Raw genomic sequence first — 23,412 nt, forward strand, 5'->3', positions numbered from 1 at the left:
CATACTAAATAAATATCAATTCCTTCCTACATGTGGAGAAAAAAGAAAAGGTCCACATTTGAAAACGTAGCCCTCTATGAAATATAATACCAGTTTCTATTACCTAATCTGATTTCCCAAAAGGAAACAAGTCTAACTTTTTCTGCTTTATGGGATGTACTTCAGGGCCAGGGGTTGACAAACTTTCTGTAAAGAGCCTGGTTGTAAATATTTGGGGTTTGTGGGCCACATACGGTCTCTGTCAATGTTCTTTGTTTTTGTTTCTATCTTTGATAATCTATTAAAAATGTAAAAACTATTCTTGGCTTGAAGAAAAACAGACAGGGCACAGTTTGCTAGCCCCCTGATTTAAATTCACAGATGCTCATCAATCCTTGCTTATCCTCTTACCTGTATAATATTAGGCTCTTAACACTTGACTGAAAAATTGCTCTCTCAACTATTTATCAAACCTTCAGTTTAACAAAAACTAATTAAGCACTTGTTTATATGCAAGGTGCTATACAGAAACTGACTACCTAAAGAAAAAAAGACACATCACATGTTGTAAAAGAAGTGCCAATAAAGCCTTTTGAAGCTTGCCTCTATTGTCACCTCTCTTCTTCCTCTTTTTTTTTTTTTTCTTTTTGAGGCTACTACTAATCTGGATTTATAGCACAACCAATTTATGTTCATGACCTCGGGTTTCTCTCCCTATAATCCTGAGTTGAAATCGGTGCTAGCTTGAGCTCCTTGATGAGAACCTGATCAGGCTTCTTATACCATAGAGTTAGAGGTCCCTTTACTGCCCCTGTCCCTCCTCCATCTGGCTCTGTCCTTCCAATTCTGATACATTGTTAGAAATTCACTTGTTTCTCCCCCGACTTCCAAAACAATCATTTCTTCTTCTCTTCCCTAGTTCAGCTCACCTGATCTCTAACTGTCCAATTTCTCTCCCTCTTCATGGATAATCCCAATGGAAAAAACTCTGAATTTGGCATCAGAACTAGTTGTTACTGTTCTGCCTCTGACAAACTGTGCATTTCTTGGCCTGAGTACCTTTGTTTTTTCATCTATCACAGGGGTTAAAAGATGGCCTGTGATGCCAGTCAGACACAGGTGAGGGCAGAGGAAATAATACATGTGGAAGTTATTTATTTATCATCTACAGAGTACTCTAAGAGACAACTGAGATCTCCCGTTCAGAAGTCAGATGTGATCCAAAGATCTGGCTCTGCCATTTATGTTTATGAATTATCAACCTTGGGCAAGTTAACTAACCCCTGTAAGCCTCACTTTCTTCATCTGTAAAATAAAGGCAGTAATAACGTCTACTTTACAGGGTTTTGTGAGGATTACGTGCCCTGATCCATGCCAAGCACTTATCATAGTGCCAGGAACACAGTAACGGCTCACAAAATGTTAAACATTATTATTATCTAAGGGTAAGCCACTGGTCCCTGGTCTTTTAGGTTCAGTCTCTACGTGCTTCTAAGCATATCTATTTATTCCACAGGTAATTTTATGCCCTTTTTCTACGACACTGGTTAAACAAGTTCTCTGGCATTTTTCTCTGTTGCACTGTGTTCCTCTTACAGGGATTTTTTTTTAGCATCTCTCACCATTTAAAGAGCGGGGAGAGGGAGGGTAGAAATCAAGGAAAGAAAGACAGAGAGAGAACTGTCAGTTCACACGCTCTATGTTATCAATTAGTACAGTCAGTCCTGTTATAATGCGGCATAATATGTTCCTGAAAAATCATGATGCTATGCAAAAGCACATCATGAAAAGCCCAGGACTTAGGGAAAAAAACAGCTGTCGGTGACACATATAAAAAAGAAAAGAGCCTAGTAAAGACCCTAGCACAATTTTTCATATGTTAAATGGTTAAAAAAATAAATAAAAACTATAATAAATATAGCATCCTACCTTACAAAAGACTTGAAGTGTGCTTGCGGAATTGCGTGTCCAAGGGTTGCAGCTTGTGAGTTATTGTGCAGTGGTAGAAAAAGGGTTATCTGAAATTGGAGGGAAAGTTACGAAAACGAAACATGGGTGGTTGTGATTCAGGATATGCAGTGAAGTCAGGGAGCTGGAAGGCATCTGAGGTGTGCGCATGTGCATTTTGTCTATTCCTGTGTGGCTCAGTTCAGCTAGGTGAAATGGTCTGTGTTCACCAACTAGGTGAAAATAACATAAAATCACACATAACAAATGTACTGTATTTAGCCCCGAACTGTGAACTCCTGAAAAACATTCTCTGACTCAGAACCATAGTCACTTTTCCAAAGTCTGTGTTACCCTTCAATTTCCTATCAGTCCAAAGGCTTCACCGAGAAAAAGTTGTTCTTTCCTTGTCAGTATTAAGATACTACACATAATCTAAATCATTTTTAAACTGCATCTTTGATTGTTTCTTCAGCTTTCCCTGCTGGGGAGGTGATGTCCTATCCCCAAACATCCATTCCAACAGAGGAATAAAATGCCTGGTAGTCAATTACTCACTGCCATGGCATGACATTTATTCAGTTGCCAAATATTTACAATGAGCATCTACTAAATACATGGAAACATAGGAGATATAAGATGAAACCACATCCAACCCATCATAGTAAGAGACAGAGACGCGGCTCAGCGGATCATTCAAAGTTAGGCTATGCTACGTAGGAGGCGTAAAATATTACAACACATGTAAAAATAACGGTAACACAAGACAGAACATGAAGCACCTTAAGAAAATATAGCAAGTACAAAACAGATTAGTTTCAATGTTGCAAGAGGGGACCAGGAGAAATTTAATGGGCCTGATTAGTAGACCTTAAGGATGAGGTAAATTTGCATATGAGGGAGACACTTTCTTATCGTGGCATGAGTGAAGGAAAAAGCAGGACATGGAGGTACAAAGCATAAAGATCAAGAAGTGTAGGCCAGGGACTTCCCTGGCGATCCAGTGGTTAAGAATCTGTGCTTCCACTGCAGGGGGCACAGATCCCTGGTCAGGGAACTAAGATCCTGCATGCAGCATGGTGTGGCCAAAATAAAAAGTTAAAATAGAAAAAAAAAAAAAAAGTATAGGCTATAAATTAAGATACATGACTACAAGTGATAAGTTACGTACCGGACTTTGAATCTGATATGATGGGAAATGGGAAAGCCACAGACAACTTTTAAGCAGAAGAGTGCAACATCAGCTATGAATGGGCGATGGGGAGCCCAAAGGGCTTTCAGAGATCCTGAATAAGTTAAGAGACTTCATTCAGAGTCTTTGGACACCAAGCCAGAGCAGCAGGAGGGCTTCCCCAACTACAATCCCAGGCTTTGTGTCCAAGATTGATATTCATGGCTCTACTTAATGGATACTAACTGTGTCATTTGGTCTGGCAAATTGTATAAAGAAGTGGGGGAAAAAAAAGAAAAATTACCTACAAAATGAAGGAAAAGTATTTTTTAGAAACAATGGAGGAAGACAAAGAATGCAATGCAACTTAACAGTAATAATAATATTGTCAGATATTTAAATCTGACCATTAGGATCATATAAATAGTGAAGTTAAATAATATGGTTCTGAGTTACATCTAAACGTCTGACACAATGTATTTTTAAGATTCAAGAAACTGTATACCAATGTTCCTAAAAGCAAGGCATTCTTGGACAAATGTTCGTGTGAGATCTACAGCAAGTTTAAGAAACATACACGCATTTCAACTGAGATTTTACATTACCAGTACAGAGAGACAATATTTTATAAATTTCTTTAAAATTTTAGAAAATACACTGAGAATGAAAACGACGACAAGTTTCAGCTAGTCAAATTCCCAAACCTAGTTAGTATACTGTATACAGAAGATTCTGTATACAAAGCCCATAAATTTTAACTAAAATAAGAAGTATAATTTTTCATATAGCTGAAAATACCATTTTAAGTATCCACATGTCAAATTAAACAGTTAAAAACATAAACAAACCTCAACTCTAAAATAAAAAAGAAGTTTTAAAGAATACTTAATGGTTTAATTAAATTAGAACTATCCTATCGTGTAAATGATCAAAAGAATGTATGATAATCTACCTCATTATATCACCTGCACAAAAATTTTATGCAATTCAACTAAGCTATTATTTAAAAATCTAAAATAGAATGAGCTGATGTGGAGTTCTTCCAAGGCAGTTCCCTTAAGTAAATTTCATACCTACCTTGATGAATTAATGAAACATGATTTCACTGAAAAATAAACCAAAAAGGAGACCTCTTTCACAATTTATTTCAGAATTATTTACATGGAAAATGAGTCTAAACATCTTATCCTCTCCAGAGTCATTTCCTCTTATATGCAATTTACTTAAACTGAAGAAACTGCTCCCAAGTTTAGCTTCTGAAAACCAAAAACCTCCTTTAAAACACTCTAGGTACAGTAGGTACAGGGATATCCTTCTTAAGGTGAGACTAGGTATGTCAAAAGACAAAATATTTTACATACCATTCCCAGAGTATGATTCCCAGAGTATGTATGAGATTTGTACTAAAAGTGATTCCGACATTTGCCTTGGAATTTTGGCCTGTAAAGCTGACAAAAGCTTTGTAGCAAGGGTAAAAATAAATCAATCCATAAACATCTCAAGGAACCTCATTTTTTTTTTTAGCTGACAAAAAGCTGCAAACAACGCTTGTATAAGTAGTTCAAACTTGTGTGAATTGATAATACTCCTTATGGTGTAGAGAGTCTCAATAAATAATAGACACATTACAGGAAAATGAATATAGCCAAGAGTCCATTTCCAAAAGGATCAATACAGCCATAACCATGGTACCCAAACTCAAGAAGGCATGATGTAATCAGTTGTTTACTTTTGTTATGTACTACACTGTGATACACTATTATTAGCTCTCCTTTTTTTTTCTGTAGTATAAATCTTAATTTATACTTGCACTTAATTATTAGTAAGAGAACAAAAAGGCTCCTCCTGAATATTAAATGTAACAAACAAATCGATAAGAACTACAAAAACAGTAGATCTCTATGTATTGAGAATTATATATATTTGCCATTAAACTCAAATTTTTTTTATTTAAAACACGCTACATATAAAATTATGGTGTGCTATGAAAGAGTTTTATAAAAAATTATGGATTTTTGGAAAGAGTTGTTTTTTGAAAAATTCCATTAATTGACTATTTAAACATTTACAAGATCCATTAATATACATGGATATTTTTAAGAAAACACTTTAAATACACATATTCACTACTTTTTTTGGTCCCAAGCAAAATGTTTACACAGAAATCTGGCAGTGTTAAGTCTGGACTCAAAGCCAATAACAACCTAAGAAAACTGAACTTGGTAATAAGCACATTTTCATAGTAGAACTAATGGTGTATAACAATCCAAAGCAGTTAATATTTATAGGATAATCACACTATTCTGCATACCAGATTATTTTTAAAGCAATTTTAAGAAAACATGATATATCTGTGCTTTCCCAACTGTTAACAGTCAACAGATTTCTTCTTAGCTATAATTGGGGTGGGGGGGGTGGGGAATTAGTCTCTTAAACATCATGACCTAAGGGGAGGAAATCCTATATATCCCCATCTCTGTAAGCAAGAAGCCAGGAGGCAGGAGGCAGGACCCTGCGGCACCTGGAGTACCAATTTCACCAAGTTCAGAATCCACTTGGAATTCCAAATGGGAATTTACAATATTGTCAAAGAGCTTATTGGGACTAAAAGCATTACCACATGTTTCAAGGTCTACAAATATACGCCATGATAATTATGCCTTTGAGAGCCCTCCTTAGCAAAGAAAACATTCACAGACTCAAACTTACCTACCCTCACAATCCAGGCAGAGCTCCTCTGAGCGATCCTCCAGGCAATACTGAGAGGACATTCCTCTCTGTTCACTCTTGGTGCCAAGTGACCTTTGGCACGGCGACATCAGAAAGGGTGGGGCTCGGAGCTTCAGTTTCGACATTATGCTACAATGAACAAAGTTTCTCTGGTTTCTCCAGGGCGTTAACTAAGACTTCCTCTTCTTGTTAAGTAAGTAAACACAGCCACTACTACATTTCCAAGTCTTCCCTAAAGTGGTAAAGCTTTAAATGGTACAAATACTGATGGGGAAATTACTAGGTGCTCTAAATTTAAACTAACGCCATACAGGTGGGCTATTATTACTTCCATTTTAAAGAGGTGATATCTGAGGAACAGAGGTTAATAAGTAACTTGTGGGAATTCCAGGTGCCACAATACGGTCAACTGAGCTAATGAAGACGACTTTCCACCATAAATAAACAACACAGAAAAGATGAGAAAGAGTAACACATTTTAAAAATTAAATACACAGTTCCACTTGCAGTAAAGAAAACCCCCCTGGTGCCAAACCAAAGTTAAGGACTGATGGCCACAGTGGCAGTAAGCACAAAAGCAAATATTGCCAGCTGTAGCCACCAGGAAGAATCACTGGAGTCTCTTATAGCTCTTAGGTCTAATTGAAATTGGTAAGGAGATGCCCCCTCAAGGAATGGGATTAGAAGAAAGTTCTCTCTCAGAAGAGCAGAGTTAGGCTAAATTTCTGGCCCGGCTTTTCTTCAACACAGGATACAACCTGTCCAACCATTTGTAGCAACCCTGATGCCCATATAAGGACAGAATAAGAGATCTTGGGCACACAAGTTGGGCATAAAGTTGGCTCTGAGGTGCTTCCATAAAACTGGAGCCATCGTCAAAGGGCTGCAATCACAATTAAAAACTGGTGAGGGGGACAGGACAAATCCACTCATTGTCTTAGTAAGACTTCAGTGGAACTTGTCTCTGAAAATCTGGGTGAGAGGGCAGGGGAAACGCTTACAACCAGAAATTAAAACCCTAAGCCTGTGTCACAACAGTTCTGAAGTCTGAATCTTATTTGTATGAGAATCTCCAAGCTTAAGAAATTAAGAAAAAAAATGGGTCCTCAGGGCTTCCCTGGTGGCGCAGTGGTTGAGAATCCGCCTGCCGATGCAGGGGACGCGGGTTCGTGCCCCGGTCCAGGAAGATCCCACATGCCGCGGAGCGGCTGGGCCCGTGAGCCATGGCCGCTGAGCCTGCGCGTCTGGAGCCTGTGCTCCGCAACGGGAGAGGCCCGGGTACCACAAAAAAAAAAAAAAAAAAAAAAAAAAAAAAAAAAAAAAAAAGGGTCTTGGGCTTGTGATATCCCTGGAGTAGGTGAAACAAACAAACATAAAAATACTTTAAAGTAACACTCCATAAACAAGGCCACGATGGATTTCCACAGGCTAGAAAAACTAAACCAAAATGAAAGCGCAAAAGAATCCTCACTGAAAATGACCTTATAATTTAGAAATTACAAAATACGTGAGAAAATGATTTACTGTGGTTGAGCATTAACAAATACCTCAAACAGAAAATTTCGAACTCAACTAATGTTTTAATATGCAGATGCCAAAAAAGCATAATTATTAAGAGATGGAAGAAGAAAAAAGCCTATAAATAGGGAACTGAAAAAACAAGCAGGTTTACAACAACCAAACAGAATTTATATGCATATAGATATGCACATTCCTCTGCATAGAGAACCCAAGCGTTTTCATCAGAATTCCGTAACTTAAAAAGGGAATAGCATCACCATAAATAGGTAGGATTTTTAAGCTTGTTTAGAAAAGCACTGATCAAAGCCAGAACTCAATGATCCGACAGAACCTACTCACACCAACTTTTCTTCTCTGTCACTTTTCAACCCCCTGGCAACTTTGCCCTACAACTCCTCATTCCTGGAAGTTCCAACCCATCCCCCAAGCCACTGGGAAACCTCCAGCACCCCTGCAAAAAAGATGGAGTGGAAAATGTGATGTACTACCCAGATCCCCTTTCACAACTGAAGGATTTCTTCCCCAGCTGCTGTAGTACTGCCAGCATACAGGCCTCAGCTATCGGCTCTCTTCAGAATGGCCTTGGCTGAAGTCTCCCCTTGCAAGTTCATGCTCCCCTCCCAGGGCAGACCACATCCGAAGACTGGTTGACATGGGGAATATAAAGGCTTGCACCCCTCTCTCTAGCTGGAGACAATGGTGAAGCACCATCCCAGTTTTAGAGCCTCTAGGGGGTCAGATCTCCACCAAGACTACAGGGCAGCCTAACTTCCCCCTCTGCCCAGTGCTGGTTTCTTCCTTCCACTCCACAGCAGTTGATCTCAACAGCACTTTCTGAGAAACTTCCAGGGCACTAATTTCCACCTCAGAGTCTGCATCCTGGGGAACTCAGACTACAAAAGAAGAGCATCAAAAAAAAAAAAAAAAAAAAAGGGCAGGATATGGGGCAGTGCTGTCAAGGAAGTGAAAAGAATAAGAAAGCCTTGAAACCAGCCAGGAGAACAGCAGAAAGTACTAATGTAATCTCTTTCTTTGATAATAGAAGGGAAACCCTTTTTCAAAATAAACAATATAATCACAAAAATTCCAACCCAACCTATCAGTGTATCTCTGAACCTGACGGTCAAAAAGGATCTTACGGGGTATTCCAATTCTAGCCCCTGTCATTTTGAAGATAAAGCTTTTAGGCCATGGATTTGCTAAATGCCAAAAGTGTTGCTGCTTAGAAATAGGCCCATTTATTCTTTTAAGACATTTACTTTCCCAATAGCAAGTTAACAGGCACATTTAATACCCTACTAAAACAAGGTTACAAGCAGTGATGTATGTATGTGTGTGTGTGTGTGTGTGTGTGTGTGTATACAATTTCTAGCTTTCTTTAATAGTCATGGGAAAATGTGCAGCAACCAAACCTATAACATTCCAAATACATATTTTTCATGTCTACTTCTGGTGAGCTGCCCTCTTAGAAAGGGGAGAGAATCGACAAAAACCCATGAGCCTTGCTTTGATTTGTCCCATATCCCAGTAATATAATCCTGATATGTCTTTTAGTTCTGAGTCATTGGTAAAGATGTTAACGATAGCTTTATAAAAGGCTAATCTGGTACAGGCTGGTATATGACTAATCATTATCCAGAATTGTGGCGAGCATTGCCCTCTGAGGAAGGCGTCCTTAAGACCCTCATAAGCCTCAGGGCCCGATTGTACTCTCCTTGGTCTGCATCCTGGACTTTATGGTATGAACGTGAAAAAGGAGATGGCCTTTAGCCAAATCGCTCCAGGGACCTGCTCAGTTACTGGGAGTCCCTGGTTGTTCCCTAAAGCTAGGAAAAGCAACGCTGGAGGGGAAATTGGTGCTTTTGAGGGAGAAGCCGAGAAGCCAATCAACCAGCTGATGCTGATAAGGCGTGACTAAGCAAATTCCCTGCTTTAGGGGTGTATATATATGGCTATGCTTTGTTATTAAACTTGCCTTGCAGCCATCAGTTGCTTGTGCCCTTCTGATCCCATACCTTGGTGCATTCAGTTCCCTACCCCCTCTCGTCGATTGTTGCTACACTTTGAGGACCCGCCGCGGCTGGCGGCAAGTGGCGCCCGAACAGGGACTTGACAAGAGGGACATCTGAATCTCGGTAGGTGAATCCCCGGAGTGAAGAGTGAAAGTGTGGCCACATAGTAAAGTTGATAGTAACTCGGGGCAATAGTCAGAAGTAAAAAAATATGGGACAAAAAGTATCCAAGAAGCGACCTGAAATCACTGATCAAGGGGAGTTGTCCACCAGTGCTTTCCAGGCTTTCACAGCTGGAAAGTATGATGTCTGTCTGCAACATCCTGCCTGCCTACAAGATATAAACAAAGACGATTATAAAATAATTTTGAATACGGCAGTAGCTGAGTTTTTCAAAAGTAACCAGACAACAACAGATAGTTTAAGACAGACACTTAACCAACTGAAGAATCAGGTGCACCCGGATGTTGAAGAAATGGATGGACTAGATGATCTTGAAAACAGTATGTTGTATTACAATCAAACAGTCATCCTGTATCATGTCCGACAGTATACAGAAGCCATATCCGTTGGTGAAAAACTTTATCAGTTCATAGAACCTTTTGAAGAAAAATTTGCCCAAGCAGTGTGTTTTTTGCTCGTAGACCTGTGTATATTAACCTACCAAGCTGAGAAAGCTTTACATCTTCTTGCTGTTCTAGAAAAAATGATTTCACAGGGCAACAATAACAAAAATGGAAAGAATGAGACTGGTAATTACAGCAACAAAGATGGGTCTAATCATAAAGCTGAAAGTGGAGCTCTAATAGAAGCTGCAAAGTCAAAGATACTATTTTTGTGTTGAAGTATATGTAGGACAAGGGACTTTACTGGCCGGCCATAGTTTAAAGGTAGTTAAAGCTGTTACAAGTTTGAAGTTTCCCTCCTTTTTTCCTTCTGATTTTCCCCAATCTGATTTTGAATTCTCAAATCTGGTGCACCTTAAATTATAATAATGGTACCATTTTAATTTCTTCAGTTTCTGTTACTAATAATAGTTTGGTTTTTTATAACCATTGGGATTTGGGGAAGTTTGCATTGTCTTATTATCAACCGGTTATTACTTGTGTTACACCCTCATATGCCTTGCTAATAGGAGATTTACAGATTGAGTTTACTTCTGGTTCCTTAGGATATCATATAACTTGTCAGAATTGTATTTTTAGTACTTGCATTCTGCTTATGAAAGGAACTTTTTCTGTTATGATGTTAAAACAACCTTCCTATGTAATGCTGCCTGTAAATATTTCTGAACCATGGTATCATAGTACTAGCATGCAAGCTTGGCTAGAATTATCTGAAGCTTTAAAAAGACCTAAACGATTCATTGGAATATTAATATGTAGCATATTAGCCTTAGCCGCTTTAACAGCCATAACCGCTACCGCCGGTTTAGCATTAAGTAAAACTGTACAACAAGCACATTATGTTAATCAACTGTCTAAAAATACCAGTATTGCATTAGCATTACAAAGTCATATTGATACTCAACTAAAAACTGAGGTTGATGAGTTAAAAAATGCTCTCATAGGTTTAGGAGACCAGATTATGGCTTTAAAATTGAAAATGCGTTTGATTTGCCATGCTAAATATACTTGGATTTGTGTGACTCAACACGCTTATAATGAAACTGACTGGGATTGGAACAAAATGCACTTTTTAAGTGTATGGATTGATAGACACATTAGTTTGGACATACAAAAACTTAATGCGGAAATACAAGCAATTCCAGAAGCTCGTCTACAAGAAGACTGGCCCCAACAATTAATTCAAGGACTCTTGGATCAGCTTCAATGGTTAAACCCAATGCATTGGTTTCAAAATGGACTCACAGGATTGATTACCGAGGGGTCATGTGTATTGTTGATGTTAATTGCCTTACCTTGTTTATTACGCTTTATTGTTGGCCGTCTCGCTGCTCTTCATCAGGAGGTGTATGGGTTGAAATTGCATTATCAAGCTTTAAAAAATAAAAGAGGGGGAAATGTGGCGAGCATTGCCCTCTGAGGAAGGCGCCATTAAGACCCTCACAAGCCTCAGGGCCCGATTGTACTCTCCTTGGTATGCATCCTGGACTTTATGGTATGAACGTAAAAAAGGAGATGGCCTTTGGCCAAATCGCTCCAGGGACCTGCTCAGTTACTGAGAGTCCCTGGTTGTTCCCTAAAGCTAGGAAAAGCAACCCTGGAGGGGAAATTGGTGCTTTTGAGGGAGAAGCCGAGAAGCCAATCAACCAGCTGATGCCGATAAGGCGTGGCTAAGCCGAGAAGCCAATCAACCAGCTGATGCCTATAAGGCGTGACTAAGCCGAGAAGCCAATCAACCAGCTGATGCTGATAAGGCGTGACTAAGCAAATTCCCTGCTTTAGGGGTATATATATGGCTACGCTTTGTTATTAAACTCGCCTTGCAACCATCAGTTGCTTGTGCCCTTCTGATCCCATACCTTGGTGCCTTCAGTTCCCTACCCCCTCTTGTCGATTGTTGCTACACTTTGAGGACCCGCCTCGGCTGGCGGCACAGAATACTAATAAAAAAAAACCTGCATGGACTAAAACAATATTCATATACACACTCAGAACGCCAATGACATGGGACAAATCTAAGCAAGGCTCACGGGTATTTGGTGATTCCCTTATCCTTCTAATATAGGGCAGCATACCAGAAGCAGGCATGAGAAATATTATATATTTGGAATGTGATAGATCTGATTGCTGTACGTTTTTCCATGACTACTGAAGGAAGCTGGAAATTGCGTGCGCACACGCACACACACACACACAGACACACACACACACAGACACACACACACACACATCTCTACTGGTAACCTTGCCCTATATTCCACACTTTGTAACCACGAATCTAGAGGCAGGCAAGATAAGTTATAGCAAAACCTATCACACTAAGCCCACTGGATCCAAAAAGACATGAAGTCATTTACATAAATTGTTAGGACAGCCAAGCAGAATGGATCAACACTGTCACAATCCACTCATCTTGGAAACCTAAGCAGAACTGCACTCTCAGTTCCTCAGTTTGTCTTTCATTCCTTCCTCTCCTAAGAATCACAATCTGCTGGGTCTAAGCCAACCCTTCTTCTCCTTCTAACTTTAAAACCTTTTTTTAATGGGAGTAAGAAACTAATGTGCTACAAATAGGAGAGAATCCAAAAGAGGTTTCTAAACTCTAAATTGCACATGTCAAATCTCAATTACATACAAGTTAACGGAGCTGAATTCATATGGGTAGAATGACCAACCAAATGCTGTATAACAACTTATCTGGAAGAGGAACGACAGTGCGATATAATTCATATTGGGGGGGAATCGTGTCAAATTATTAACATCTTATAGGCATACAAAAGGGCAAACATGCATGGCATGTGAACGAGAGGAAGAACCAATTTGTTCATATAAAAAAAGGAACAAATGAGTCACTATGGGTTTAGAGCTATTGTTTGGACATAGAATCTGGGTTAAAGGTAGAAAACATAAAAAGAGAAGAAACATACAAATGGGCACTTCTTGGGGTGAATAAATACAAACAATAGGACCAACAATACTCATTCTTCGCATAAGTTATTTAGAAGAGTGAGATCATAATTCAATTTTAAGTCTACAGATGGCTTAAGTCTCTTATTGTAAGTTAGAAAAGTACTGATTTAAGAAAAATGAACTCATTATTACTGCAAAATAATGTAATTGTATATAAGTGAATAAAATGGTAGTTTTGCCTTAAATTGGCAAAGTTTAGTTATATATTTGGGAAACATCACACAAACTTACTTGATTATGGATTTTAAATGTCATTTTCAACCTAGAAATCACTGTAGAGTTCCCCAAAGTCACACTTTTATTTGGCAATTTCAATCAAAAAGCCAACAAAATTTTGCGAAAAGCATGGTGAAAAACAAAAGAAAAAAGTGATTTCTCGTTTCTATTCATGTCCTGTAACCCAAGAGAAGTTGGAAAGTGTGAAGACCTCAGCACCGGGAAACCGAACGCTTGTGTTTATGCCCCAGGTCTACCACTGAATAGCTCTGTACCTGGGCAAGTAACTTAACCTCCCTCCAGCTCCATTTCCTCACCTGTAAAAGGAGATCAATGAGACCAATTTGTAAACTCTCATTCACATCTATTCCAGAACACTTACCTAATTCAAGTTTAAAAATAGAAAAATCTACTTAATTAGATTTGCGCTAAAATATAGCAATTGGCAGTTTTACTCTTTTCAACATAAAATGGTTAAATTTTCAGAAAAAAATAAAATTACCAAATAGTCAGAAAACCTAATGATAAATGAGGAAAAATATTAGTTTGCACGAGGACATCTATAAATTCACCTCAGAAATTACAAAGAAACACTTCACAGAACCTCCAATTTCTGCTGAAAAATTCCCATTTAAATACAGACTCCGCCGAAACACAATAGGTACAAAGAATTTCTGAGAGGCAGGGAAAATGGAAGCTTTGGGCATGCAGTACCAATATTTCCCATCATTATTAAGATTTCACGTAGAGCTTCCTCATTTCACCTGGCTCAGATGGTGCTGGCATTCCACATAACTGCCTGCGAATGCATATCAAAAGAACTGATAGGATGTTCCTTGTAAAACAGCATTTTTTAAAACTTATAACATCATCCCCCAAACCTATGCTTTCCACAAAAAGTTAAAGTCTAAAAAAATGATAGAACTACTTTAGCCTATTAAAGTCATGGGTGCCTTGGGATTCTTAAGTGCCATTTGGAAAGCAAAAGACATTTAGTAATAAGAGTACCAATCCTTCCCAGAGTACTTTTACCTTAACTCTGTTAACAGTCAGGAAATTATCACATTAGCTAGATAACATAACTTAACCTCTCCTAACTATAATCATGTGCTATAGAACTGGGAAGAAAGGGAGGGAGGATGAAAGGGAGGGGGCAAGCCAGCAAATACTGAAAATAACTGTGAATGCTGATAAGCTACTGTCTTACCAAAAAATCAGGAGAAATGCCCAAGTTTCATTTCAAAGCATGTACCCTCTGAAATACTGCACAGAATTATCCTGTATATACTTCAACAAGCTAATACTGAGCAACTAGCCTTGAAAAATTAAATCAGGCAGAATTACAATAAACAGAATGAAACGCCTGTTTTCAGAGCAGCAGTTTAGAGAAAGCTGTGTAAATAGCCGTTAAAATGATATAGCCCATGTCATCCTTCCAAAATAAAACCTGCGATTAAATTTGCACATCAAATGATCCTTGAAGCCTGTATGTTACCAATAAATAGGGGTGGCAGGCGGGGCTGAAATCAGACAAGCCTTGCCAGTGGCACAGAGAGCTAAAGTCATGCAAAGAAAAACCCCTGCAGCAAACACCGAAGCCCAATGCAGGAGGCTATATCGGTTTTAAAAGTGATTTAACTTCTTTGAAGATCACTGGACTAGAGTTTGCTCAGTCAGCAGAATTTAGTTATGGCCTTGGGCGGAAAAGTGCTAATGCAATGAAGGGCTACGCTGGTTGGGCAAAAATATTAAGGGTCACTTATTTTCAGTCGATAAGATGTTGATTCTCCAAACCAATTCGTAATCTTTCTTTAGTTTGCAGTTTCAAGACCTTTTAATGATGGCTCTAACACTAGTCTCTAATTCCCCCATATTCCTGACATGGGGCTATGGAAAATAGACTAAATAAACCTATGTCAAGAGTAGCATTCTGGGGGATGGGTAAATAAATTAGAAGTTTGGTATCAGCAGACAAAACTACTATATATACAATGGATAAACAACAAGGTCCTACTGTACAGCACAGGGAACTATATTCAATATTTGGTGATAAACTATAATGGAAAAGAATCTGAAAAAGAATACGTGTGTGTGTGTGTGTGTGTGTGTGTGTGTGTACGTGTGTATAACTGAATCACTCTGCTGTAACTAACACAACATTGTAAATTAACTATACTTCAACATGAATTTTAAAAAGAGTAGCACGATGTGGTCAAAAGAGCCATGGATTTGAAACCCACAACCTTAATTTTTTCCCCTGGCTCTACAATTTAGTATTACATGACCTTAAACAAATCATTAGTATAGGCAATAGAATATAAAGAACTTGACTTTATGTGCCAAACAGGTAAGCCCTGTTACTCACAGCTGTACGCCTTTGGTCAAATTACTTCATTAAGTCTTTCTTGCTTGTCTATGAAGTGAAAATAACAGAATCTTCTTCATAGAGGCTGAATGAAATAATGCATGTAAAGAGCACAGCACAGTGCCTGATTAACTGTCAGGAATAAATGATAGCTTAAAAAACGTCACTACAGGGCTTCCCTGGTGGCGCAGTGGTTGAGAGTCCGCCTGCCGATGCAGGGGACGCGGGTTCGTGCCCCGGTCCGGGAAGATCCCACGTGCCGCGGAGCGGCTGGGCCCGTGAGCCATGGCCGCTGAGCCTGCGCGTCCAGAGCCTGTGTTCCGAGACGGGAGCGGCCAGAGCAGTGAGAGGCCCGCGTACCACCAAAAAAAAGAAAAAAAACCGTCACTACCTCTCTGAGTTTTCTTTACCTTTTTAAGTAATCTGCCTCAGAAATCAAGATGTTATATCTTAGAATTATTTCCTGTGCTTCACAGTATCTTTATCAGGTCACTAATTATTTAAGAAAGCTGAGTCTCCTCAATATTAAAAGACCTAAATTTTGTTCACAGCTATGTAACCTTCTGTATTTGCCTTTAAAATCTTCTTTTCACTTTGGTTAAATAGGTATTTCATAATGATCTGTGATCCTATTTGATATTTTTCACAAAAAAATCCCAAAGTCTTTTAGACCTCAAACTATTGTAGTTTCTCAGAGGGTTCCTGGAAAATCTCAAAGGATTTGTCTCTTGTCTTATAAAAGAGAGGCGTTAAAATAATTAGGTTTATTTGGAACTTAAATGACACGGGAAGGACTGTAAAATAAGACGTGATGATAAACCCTCATAGGTTCTATGTGTATGGATACATCCTATTAGTGTAAGTATTCCAGAAATTGTGTGAAGTTCACAGAAATGTGTCAATACTTGTCAATAATTTGCCCGAGTATTATCTTAAATTGCGGTATGCCACAGAAATAACTAAATTTCCTTATCAAATGAACTCTCATAAGAACTTTAACCATGACTGTCTTTAAGTCTTTTGTCAGTCACAGACAGCTATTGTTTTACTCTGATTCTTCCCTGAAAGTTTTTACAATCAGCTACTGTGAGAACACTCCATAGTGACATGACTTGAATACTCTGAGACTGTGCCACTGGACTGTGTAAGAATTTCCAGAACTAATGAAGAAGCTGATGGATTCATAGAACTCCTAACCAAAGATGAACCAGAACATGGGACTGAATGAACTGATGTGGATGATTATGATTTTTACGACTTGTTTAAAGCATTTCTGGTTCTTTAATGTTACATCTTCCAGATGTAAAGAAATCTTTTTCTCTTTACTTTTTCCTCTCCCGTTGCGGAGCACAGGCTCCGGACGCGCAGGCTCGGCGGCCATGGCTCACGGGCCCAGCCGCTCCGCGGCACGTGGGATCTTCCCGGACCAGGGCACGAACCCGTGTCTCCTGCATCGGCAGGCGGATTCTCAACCACTGCGCCACCAGGGAAGCCCTTCTCTTTACTCTTAAGCTACCTGTAATTCACAGCAATCTGGTAAATTATACGTTTGTTAACTGATTTGAACAATTATCTCTTCTCCCTACCTGATCCCTCCAGAATTAGAAAACTCTCCATGAGTGTTCTTATTTTCAAGGCAATATAGTTATTTGCATAAGTTCAATAAGCATCTGTTCTCCTTGTAACAGGACACAATCGTAAACATTGGCTACATTAGCAAGGCTTGGACTTGAATGTCATGTCTGAGAATGATGTGCACAGAATCAGATATGACCAGACAGCTTTAAGGAACTAAGGTTTAATTTAAGGAGCCAAGATATGTATAAAGCTCCCCTTCAAAAACCAGCCTGGTACCTTGCTTATAAGGTTCCTGCATAACAAGTGAGTAAGGAAGGTCACTTCCTGGAAGACCCAGGAACCTCGGGATATTTGGGGGACCTCGAGAAGACTGTAATTCACCCAAGTCTATAAGTATTACAAGCAAAAGCTGAGGGTGAGTCATTGGCTTGGTTTCCTAATCCTGAAAAGATTTTAAAAGTCCAATCTGAGATTCCTTATTAGAAGTGGTTCCAGCAAAGCAGACTTGAAAAGAGCACATATAGTCAATCACTATTCTTACTGGACTGATGTAAATAATCAGGCCAAGTTTAATGAGAACAGACTTATTCTGCAAACAAATTAGTCTGACTTAGAATATCTTTGATAGAAGTGGGAGTGTCAATAGAAACAAAAATTATGTTTCAGTGGAAAACTACAGCACACCCCTGTGGTTATTAAATTCTTGCCTTGTTCATTGTCTTTGAGGTTTTGTTCTCTCCCTGTAAACTGGACTGGATCCTGAATTCTTCTAGGATCCTCCAATACCTAGCTACAACTCTCCAAACTGATGGGTCCAATTTTTCTCCCACCCTTCCGACTTGGAATCGCTAAAAATTAAAACTGTCTCTTTCCCAAAGTCCGGCAAGCTGCAGCTGGACAACTTGATGTGAACTTCAGAGAAATCACCACAGTAACACATGTATGTATGGACAAGCTTCCTGCCTGTTGCCATGTGGGCCCCTCAGAACGCTCACCAGAACACCTGATGTTATCACCAGGGGCAAACTATGAACCGGGGAATCCGCCAGATGGCTACTCCTTGCTCTCGTCTGTCTGAAGATCCTCTGAGGCCAACGTCTAGAAATAATTGCAAAGGCTGATTGCCCTCTGGACTCAAAAACTAAGTTCATGGGTTTGTTGTAACCATTAACCTGTGTTTTCTTTTGTCTTTGTGGTAATGTTATGTTCAGGACTCAGAGACCGTTTTAATGGGTTATCGGACAATCTGCAACTAACTCAGTTTCTAGACTGTGAAAGTTCTTGGGGAAGTTTCAGAATGAATGACAGGGTTCAGGACACGCTACCCCCCAAATATGGCACCTTGGCATACTGAATACTTTAAGGTGAAGGAGTGTGAGGAAACAGCAGGAGCAGGAAGGCCACCTGATCTTCAGCAAGATTTTTCTCCCCTGAAGCGGGTCCTGAAACCCTCGTGGGAGAAGTGCCCTTCCTATACCCAGGAAAAAGGAGCATCCTTATCTCCGAAGACAAAGCGCCACAGAACAATCCGAACACACAGGCCTTGTTAAATGCCCCCCCCACTTCCCTACACTTATCTCATACTCTTTAATCTATCATATTCCTGCACAGCTGTCCACTCTTCATCAAACCCAGCATAAAAACACTCAGATCTAACTATTTCTTCATTTCTTCATGAAGGCTCCGTGTCACATACAACTTTCACTAAGTAAATGTGTGTGCTTTTCTCCTCTTAATTTGTCTTTGTCAGTTTAATCTGCAGGTCCAGCCAGGGACCCTGAGAGGGTTAAGGAAAACATTTTCCTCCCCTATGCTCCACAGACATTATAACTTACACTCTTACCAACAGTTTATAAGGTTCTTTTTCTATTCTCCCACACTCTCACCAAAACACTACTGCCATCACTTGTTTTAAAAATCTATTCCAATTTGACAGAAGAAAATCTTTTCACACATCTTTTAGTTTAGCAGTGATATGCATCTCTCTTTAAGACCATTTCTGTATAACTTCTTCCACATTTTCTTGCTGACTTTTCACTTTTCTTTTAGACCAACAGGATTCATTCTGTCTGTTGTCAGCATGGATCTTTAAAAATTGTGTATATAAGGCATAAACATGCACAAGATTTTTCCTCTAGACCAAAATAAACATACAACTTAAATATATGTTTTCAATGTCAAACTGTAACTTACAAAACATAACGTAGACCCTATTCTATATCTATACCTTTAAAAAAAAAAAAAAGGCAGATTAGGTCTTTCTGTACTCTCAATAATAATATCAGACATGGGCTTCCCTGGTGGCGCAGTGGTTGAGAGTCCGCCTGCCGATGCAGGGGACGCGGGTTCGTGCCCCGGTCCGGGAGGATCCCACGTGCCGTGGAGCGGCTGGGCCCGTGAGCCGTGGCCGCTGAGCCTGCGCGTCCGGAGCCTGTGCTCCGCAACGGGAGAGGCCGCAACAGTGAGAGGCCCGCGTACGGCAAAAAAAAAATAAATAAATAAAATAAAAATAAAAAAATATCAGACATGATCCCTAAACTAAAAACCACATTTGTTCATCTTTTTATAAATCTGAGGCATGTGGTAATCCTTTCGTTATACCTGCCTAGATTATTCTGATTATATTTAATCTAAAACCAGAAGTGGTTTTTGACCAACTCCCAAGTTAAGGTCATTTTGTACTTCAGAAGATAAAGCTTACACATTAACCTAATGCTACCTCTTCCATCCCAAAGAGGACACAGCTTAATTTTTACTGCAAAAACCGAATCACGTTTCACGATAGACCAATACATTGACTTTGCTGGTACTAAAGCATCACTTCATTTGTGTGAGGATGCCTGCTGTCACTCTTTCTTTTGAGTATTGTAGCATTCATTGACATAACAGAAAACGTGTATGGCTTCTTAATATAAAATCAAAATATCACCCCCGAGTCAGTCAGTCAGTCAGTCCCTAAGGCTTATGAACTTCCAGAGCTTGATGTCAAAATCCAACCCTCACCTCAGACTCCCAGGATAAACTGTGCATTTTACATAGATGGTATGTTTCAAATGCCACCCAAAAATCTCCCTTAAATACTTCAACATTCTAGAGAAGACTAAGATTCAGGAAGAATAAGGTAGCTTTTCTGAATATGAATTAATTTTATCAAATGCTTTCTATATCTTTAGTTATAAAAATTAATTCAAATCAGCTATAATTCTATTTTAAAATTTGGCTGCTATGGTATAATAGGTACATATTACATAGTCCCTTACAAGGATTTTAAGATTTTTACATGGATCTTTTAGAAAGACACATACGTATGCATAACTCCTGTACCAATTCTCTTGGCATTGCTCCATTTTGTAAGGGAGCTTGTTTACAGACATCTTAGGATCTGCAAGTAATGGATACTGCTTTAAGAAATGGATACTGCTACAAGGTTCCCCCCACACACACATTAAGATAGTAAAAAAATGCATGAAAATTATGAGCCTTCAGATCACTTTATGTCATTTTGATTCATTTAATAGTGAAACAGAATTCAATATCTACAAAAGATCACTCATTCCCAGGTATCCTGTTAGGGAAATTTTTTTTTTTTTTTTAATCCACTTTGTTTACTTCAAGGCAAGCACTATTCTGCATGCCATGAGGATACCACTAGCCCACGGACATATGCCAATAAATCAGGATAAGCCAGAAATATCTGATACTTACCTGCTAGCTCTCTAAGCCAATTTCTGCTCTTTGTGAAGACTGTCAATAATTACAGCAGCAACACACTTTATCTCACATCACTAACTTCGCATTGCCTGAAATCACTCTCAGAGTGTGTGTTTGCACACACATATATAGTCTACAGAGCACTTTCACCTCCTTACTTCATCTTCATTCTCTTTTGTCACCCTATCAAAAATTATACAATGGGGTTATACCAATGACTCTTAGTCATAACGGTGACTCACCCACTACTCAGTGTTAACCTTGAACATCAGATCTGTAGAAATCTCATTACAACAGCCCTGATTCATCAGGAAAGGACAGAGATATAGGAGGAAAAAAATATGAATGAGGGGAAAAATATGAATTTTAAAAATTCATAAGATTTCTCAATTAAAAAACTATTTATAGTATGTGTTTATTAGGTGTCTGTTGAAATTATTTGTTGAAATTTGTCTCACGTGAGTATGCTGATTGGTTCATAAATAAGATGAAGAATTTGTCTTTTAGGTTACTCTGTATTACAGATATAGATACACACACTAAAAGCATACTAGTAGCACAGGTATAGGCATAAACATTAAACACAGCATAAACCTAATAAAATCGTACTTAAGTATTAATAAAAGATCAGAAGACTTTAATATGATGGCTAAAGAGGAGTTAGTCATAAAAACTGAATAAATAGACATAAAGGTTTCGGGAAGCAAATTGCCACTTTTCTTCTAGTAAAGTTAGAAAGACTTTGTGGCGAGCTAATACCTGAATATGATTTCACAACTGCGACTGAAGAGCCTGATAAAGCAAGAAGGATTAAGTGCTCCTTTCCTATGAAAGACAAGCTGAGGAACAAAGGATACAAGTAGGAAGAAAAATAGCAAGAAACAAGATGAATAATTATTGTCAAGGAGGACAGAGTGATAGGGTTGGGAGAGGGGGCTGAGAATTTCATATTCAGCTGTGGGGTATAAAATTCAGTCCCTGTCATTGGCAGAGAAGAAAATCTTAAAAAGAAATCACCTTGAGAAGGCAGCATCAGTTCAGTAGAGTTCAAACATGTGGCAAATTCCAAGTCAGAGAACTAGAACAACTAAGTTCTATAGTGATAAATGCCAAGTGGATTTATGAAAAAGAGTCAAAAGGGAAGTGCCAGGTTTTGTCAAAAGCCTGGATATCTATGGAGCGACAGCAAAGAGTGAAGATACACACACACACACACACACACACACACACACACACACACACACATATGGACATATATACAGAATGCTTTCTTGCTGGAGACATTGGTGATACACTGGGCATTCCTCAAAATAGTGAGATGGCAATAAGAGGCAGGTTTTGAAGTGACAACCTGTAGTTTTATCTTCCTTATTTATTTACTATTAATTCATTCATTCATTTAACGTAAGTTGGTAATTAGTCTTCCTGCCTCCTTTTGCCTCCTGAAAGAATGACTAATGATTTACTGAGTGCTTATTATGAAACATGTACCATATTAGGTATAAATGAAATCATATAGTCATTCTAGAAGCATAAATGATTATTATGAATTCTCTTAATGATGTAGAAGTAAAAGAGAGGAAAATCTCTTCAATTCAACTAATTAAATGGAAAACCATTTTGATTACTGAGAGTTACAAGTTAGAGAAGACATACTATAACCAGAACTGAACTAAATGAAATGTTGTTGCATGTGACTCCTTAGATTTAAATTATTAAATAGATCAGAATGACTGTAATTCAGTAAGTGGTATTTTCTCAGGGTTTGAAATTCACTAGCTCTTTTAAATCATTCCACTCTGGAAATTGTATTAGTTGTTTACTTAAATCTGAGTGATACACAAATAACTACACTTTTACTGTTTAAATTTCTCACAAGGCCGGTGGCATCTGGGGTTCCGATTGTTTTCCTGGTTGATTTAATTTCTAAACATCTAGGACTGTATAGAGTTGGGCTCGGTATAGAGCATCAACCCCACGTAGGAAGCTCTCATCATATCCAGGCTGACCATTTGGCATATAATATAAATCACCAAATCAACAATTCATTTTATTACCTCGAATTCATTGTTTCACTTGTGTTCATCCCTCCTCATTCTTATGTTACATTTTAAATGTAACTGAAAAACCTTAATATTTCTTTTAACATTTGTAGATACAGACAGGTTTAAGGCTGACAGCTGACCCATTGCCACAGCTTACATAAATATACTAAAGCAACATACTTGAAATGTTGACTCATTAAAATCAAGAATGGATAAGTCAAGCTTCCTTTATCAAGATGTTTTTGTTTTGCCCTCCCCCATAATGCTTCAACAAATGATGACAAATTCACAACTGCAGTACAGGGTAATGATTCCCCACCAGCTCTAATTGCAAGGGGAAGGTCTGAAGCAGTGTGAGTAAGCGCCTGTTAGCTAGCGCTGAAAGGAAATAATCAACAGATTAAAAGCATTGATGCAGCAAATTCTACTAAATCACTAGTTTTGCCTTCTAACTGCTTGCTTTTTAATGATGGAAATTTAACTGCTGCCCAAAGTGTGGGCAACTGGTAGTAAGAAAACACAGGTGACCCAAGATGGAAGA

General features: G+C 38.7%; 1 protein-coding gene across 30 annotated transcripts in view; it reads right to left on the reverse strand.

Moving 5' to 3' along the window:
* The window catches only part of EPS8 (EGFR pathway substrate 8, signaling adaptor), a 188,131-nt gene that overhangs the window by 103,573 nt on the left and 61,146 nt on the right, over positions 1-23,412 (reverse strand). For 3 of the 30 annotated variants that reach the window (XM_067008786.1, XM_067008768.1, XM_067008764.1), the window contains exons 1-3: positions 5,807-5,874; positions 4,175-4,202; positions 1,909-1,997 (exon numbers count right to left, since the gene is read on the reverse strand). The exons of 6 other annotated variants lie outside the window; for them this stretch is intronic. The gene's annotated coding sequence lies outside the window, so the exon portion shown is untranslated. Of the gene's footprint in view, positions 1-1,908; positions 1,998-4,174; positions 4,203-5,806; positions 5,977-11,281; positions 11,355-20,820; positions 21,007-23,412 lie in introns of those variants that run through there. 21 more of the 30 variants (XM_067008790.1, XM_067008777.1, XM_059080184.2 and 18 more) reach the window with 17 other exon arrangements.

This window comes from Kogia breviceps, chromosome 12, assembly GCF_026419965.1.
Source record: "Kogia breviceps isolate mKogBre1 chromosome 12, mKogBre1 haplotype 1, whole genome shotgun sequence".
Taxonomy (NCBI): Eukaryota; Metazoa; Chordata; class Mammalia; order Artiodactyla; family Physeteridae; genus Kogia; species Kogia breviceps.